The 5,000-nt window shown below is 42.1% G+C and overlaps 1 long non-coding RNA gene across 1 annotated transcript in view; it reads left to right on the forward strand.

Annotated features, from left to right (window-relative positions):
* The window catches only part of LOC125296788, a 71,341-nt gene extending 68,070 nt beyond the window's left edge, over positions 1 to 3,271 (forward strand). The window contains exon 3 of the long non-coding RNA XR_007193861.1: positions 2,406 to 3,271. This is a non-coding gene — a long non-coding RNA (uncharacterized LOC125296788). The remainder of the gene's footprint in view (positions 1 to 2,405) is intronic.
* Positions 3,272 to 5,000: the final 1,729 nt, after the last annotated feature.

A 5,000-nucleotide genomic window follows, 5' to 3' on the forward strand; every position in this document is an offset into this window, starting at 1 on the left:
GTTTTACTCCGCCTCGCTAGATGGCGATATGCGCCCAAACACAACACATTCCCCAAACAGACTCTCCATCTTAGCCATAGCTAACTTGCTAGCGAACTTTCCATATTAGCTTACTTGCTAGCAAACTTTGCATCATCAGTCTAACTAGTTAAATAGTTGACATTACATGATGAACATTTTTGTATGGACATTCTGGTGGATGTTAATTTGTATGAGAGAAGCTTCAACTTCTGGGTATGTAGCATTGTGGCATAAAGCTTAGGTAGTTAGTTGGCAGAAATCTCCAGTGTTCTTGTTCCATGTAATTTCGTGTTGCAGCCACAGGGTTGCAGCAACAGCACGTAGACTAGCCTACAGGAAAGCTGTTAGCGTTATGAACTCATTGAATATTTTGAAAACGTAACAGCTAGATATTCTGTCTTCTCATTTTGTAGACAAAATGAAGAGATTTTTATCTTAGTTCTTATTTCATGCAAAACATTTTAGTCTCGTCTTTTTTTTCGTCAACAATAATTCATCTTAAGATAGTCTTAGTCAGTGTTTCAGGACATTACTGCCGTCTCGTCATCGTCTCGTTTTAGTCATGAAAAAAGGTTGTTGACGAACATATTTCCTCTCGTCTCGTCTGGCCGAAATTAACACTATTTAGCGTATTATCGTTTCAGTATCGAGCATTGTGATATTTATGGCAGGTATCGTATCGAAGTCATAATTTTGGTATCGTGACAACGTTAATTTGTTGTCGATTAAACTAATGCAGGTTGCGTTATGTAGTGTGTCTTGAAGCAATTAAATTAATTTCACTGTGTGGCAGCAATGAAACATTATAGGCTACCACCCAGGGACAATATTTGACGCTATAGCCTAGGCTACTCAGTTACCTACGAGATTCCGTTTTGATTCATGAAGAGTTCACGGTGAAGTGTGGCGTGGGACCATTTTATCGTTTGAAAAACGATAGCGTTAGTTCACTGCAAACACTGCGATGTAATAATTGCCTACCAGAAGGGCTATCAGTGCACGAGCAATAGAAGACATTGTTTAACTCAATGAAATAAGAGCTCTTCTTAATATTTTATATTGTTGGTTGGTTTAATACTTTGTGGTCAATGAAAAGTCGTTGTCCTACACCATGGGTCTCCAACACGTCGCTCTCAAGCTCAGTCGCTTGCCGTCCCCTTCTGAGCTTGCCAGATGTGTAGGCTACTACATTTTAACACAATTGTTGCCGCGACTGGAGGCATTCCAGCCTACGAATTTAATAAAGTAGGTTTTAATAAGTCATGCAATTCAAACTCAATTTAGGCTACTTGGCTACGCAATAAAATTTCCATTACAGCACAGCGCACGTTTTGAATGAATGAAAGCGGCTGCCTTGATCTCGCAAAAACAGCGGGTGAAAATCACGACTCTTTCAACTACATGAAATGTAGGCTAATAGTGAGCCATCATACACCCCAGATTTCAATGTTCCTCAGTCCCAAATTTTAATATAGGCCTAGAAATATGAATGATTAATCGATAGTTGATCGTTAATTCTCCCGACGATCGACTAAGAAAATTTAATCGAATGCCCATCCCTAGTGTGTGTGTGTGTGTGTGTTTTGCATGCGGATAAGTTCTTCCACTCTATCTGTCTGTATGAGTCTGTCTGTCTGTCTCTCCATGTGTGTGTACCATTTTTGTGTGTTTGTGTGTGTGTGGATGAGTTCTCCCACTCTGTCTGTCTGTGTGTCTGGGCCTGGTGACGTGAGAGGCCATGTGTTCTGGTGGCGCTGACCCATCGCAGGGCAATCTGATCCACTCTGCTAGAACCATCAGCATCGCTCTCCGCTCAGCACCCACTCCTGTCCGGAATTATACTCACTGTCATCAGTTTGGGATGTAGCACTGTGTGTGTGTGTGTGTGTGTGTGTGTGTGTGTGTGTGTGTGTGTGTGTGTGTGTGTGTGTGTGTGTATATATGTGTGTGTGTGTGTGTGTGTGTGTGTGTCTGTGTGGGTGGGTGTGTGTGTGTGTGTGTGTGTGTGTGTGTGTATATGATCTGATTTGCTATGTGTTCTTCTGGTAATTCTAATATTCATATATATATATATATATAGATATATAGATATATATATAGATATATATATATATATATATAGATATATATATATATATATGTGTGTGTGTATGTATCAGATCTCAAAGGTCTCTGATCCCACACTCTCATATACATTGCACATATTGATATGCTACATCAAAATGATTCTGACCCTGTGCTGGTTGTGTATGTATTTATGTATGTGTGGGGTGGGTAGATGGGTGTGTGTGTGTGTTAGTGTGTGTTATATGTGCTGGTATATGTGCTTTAAAGGGACACTTCTTCACGTTCACACACTCTGTTGCTCCTCTTGTGTGTTACAGGGACCCTGCAGAGATGATCCCTGGGACCTCCCAAAGTGTGTCCGGCACCTGGAGTGTGTGAGTGTGTGTGTGTGTGTGTGTGTGTGTGTGTGTGTGTGTGTGAGTGAGGTGTGTGTGTGTGTGTGTGTGTGTGTGTGTGTGTGTGTGTGTGTGTGTGTCCGTGACGGGTGGCCCACTTCTGTGAGCCATAACTTTGGCTTACTGAAGCGTCCCCATACTGGAAGCGTGTGTGTGTGTGTGTCCATCCCGGCGCTCACCATGCCTGACCTCTCACTGGGGTTTACGCACGCTGTGCCTACAAGAGGCTGGATTCTCCAAGCCGCTTCTCCTCGGAAATGGACTGTGGATAATTTCAAACAAGAGTGTTTTTTGGAAGCGGAGCAGGATCCTCTCTGGAATGTTTTTGGATCATTTCTCTTTCTTTTTTTTGGACATTTGAACTTTCCCAGGTCTGTGGATGTGAAAGCTTTGACGTCCACATGTGTATATGCACATGTCGAACAGTATGTGTGTGTGTCTAAGTGTACGTGTGTGTGTACGTGTGTGTGTGTCTGTGTGTGTGTGTGTGTGTTAACTCGAGTGTTTAAATCTTGGTACCTCTCTCAACTTCAAAGACCACATCTCTAGCTCAATGATATGGCTGTGTGATTCAGTGGGTCTTAAATGGACGATGATACACCAGTTCCCTCCATTTTACCCGCAAACCTCAAATCAAACTCCTCAGTTTGTGGTTTTGGGTTTTGTCTCCACAACTAAGTGCAATGGAAGCTTGTTTTGATATGTTCCACTGTCAGCCTCCATTAATGTTATTGTCTGTGTTGATGCCCATGAATATTTGCCAATAAAACATGCAGTGTGTTTTGGCATGGTGTGTCCCTGTGTCAGGTAGTGTCTTGCCAGTTGATCTGTTTGGTATTTGAACACCTGAGAAACTAAAGAATGTCCTTTTTATTCTGTTTCTCTTTTCTTCTCTTCTCTCTTTCTCTCTCTCTCTGTGTCTCTCTCTCCTTCTCTCTTGCTTTACTGAGCACACATTCTCTGCTGCGGTGAGTAAACATCTCTTAATTAGGACTGTCAGTTCTTTATACCTTCTGCCTGATTTACTGCAATCGATAAATCATAAGTCATGTTGTGTCTACCTGCGGGTGGCTTCAGGGCAGAACAGCACCTGTATTTGTGTGTGTGTGTGCCTGTGTGTGTGTGTGTGTGTGTGTGTGTGTGTGTGTGTGTGTGTGTGTGTGTGTGTGTGTGTGTGTGTTGTGTATAGTAGAGCGACCGGTCTGTCCATGGTATATCCTGTTTATGTTCTGTCATCGCCCTTCTTCACTGGCCTGATTTGGAGGTGATGTGAGCATCCTGATATGGTGCTGATGGATTAGTACTAGGCTAAACAATGCCCATGTGCCAAACCACACACACTCACACACCCGATCACACACACCTGGGCACATTGGGATGATGCCACAGGTGTGGGTGAGTTGGCTGCTTTTGAAATACGAGCTCCTTCCTGATCGGCAGACAATAATGCTGAGTAATGATGATCTGGCATCACCCAATATCAGGGCCTTCAGCTCTCATTGTCAATGAGACCCAGTGATCATCTCTCCACTCATCATCGCATGGTTTCCTCCTATGATCGCATGATTTCCCCCAAACCAATAAGGGTCACATGATCAATGTCCTAGTGCACCCCAAGGGCCACAGATAACTAGGAATCAGTTCTGTTTATCTGTCTGTCGACAGGGCGATGATTTAGACTCGTTGTGGAGTTATTTATAAGTCACTAATCAGGTCTGGTGGGGCTCATGACCTGATGTGTTGTTCCAACAAATCAGCTGGAATTTTTTCTCTGATGACAGTATCTGTCTGAAATCTAGTCTACCTTTGCAATCTTTGAGTCCTTGAGACGTAGACGTATTGGTTCGATACAATACTCGTCGTTGTATGAACAAATTGTTTTCCATGTTTGTCAAGGGTAAAGTTAAGGGGTTAAAGTTTGATGACTGATCAGGTGTAGGAGACATGTACATATTTGTGACCTTGTGTGGGTTAGTGAGAAAAGGTTTTTTCAGGATATGAGAGGATGTTCCAAAATAGGATGACGTTGACTTTGTCACGTCATCATGACATTGTTAAAAGCTGTAGTGAGTCAGCAAACATAGATGTAATTTCATCTTTTCATTTCAACCGAAACTCCACATATTTTCACGTCATTGTGACCCCCCCTCCACCCCAGATATGCAGACACGATAGACAAGACCATTGGTCTCACTGTTCTTTCATCCTTCAGTGAAAACTCCACATAACAGGACTATTTGTTTACCTCATTGCATACTAAACCTAAGGCTGTGCTATGACCTATATGTTTGTTGTTGTTGTTGTTGTTAGCCTTATTTACACTTTTGACACAACTGTACCACATTTGTTTTTTTCTTTTTGCTTGAAGCGCTGCATTGTTGTCTGTATGTCCTAGGCTACTAATAAAGAGAAATTAAGGGGGAAAATAAACTATGACAGCAGTGTCTAATGCAATGTACCTTTTCCCTATGTCCATAAACAGAAGAATTATGAATTTGAATAAACTTTTGTTCTGTT

This window comes from Alosa alosa, chromosome 6 (genome assembly GCF_017589495.1).
Source record: "Alosa alosa isolate M-15738 ecotype Scorff River chromosome 6, AALO_Geno_1.1, whole genome shotgun sequence".
NCBI classification, from domain to species: Eukaryota; Metazoa; Chordata; class Actinopteri; order Clupeiformes; family Clupeidae; genus Alosa; species Alosa alosa.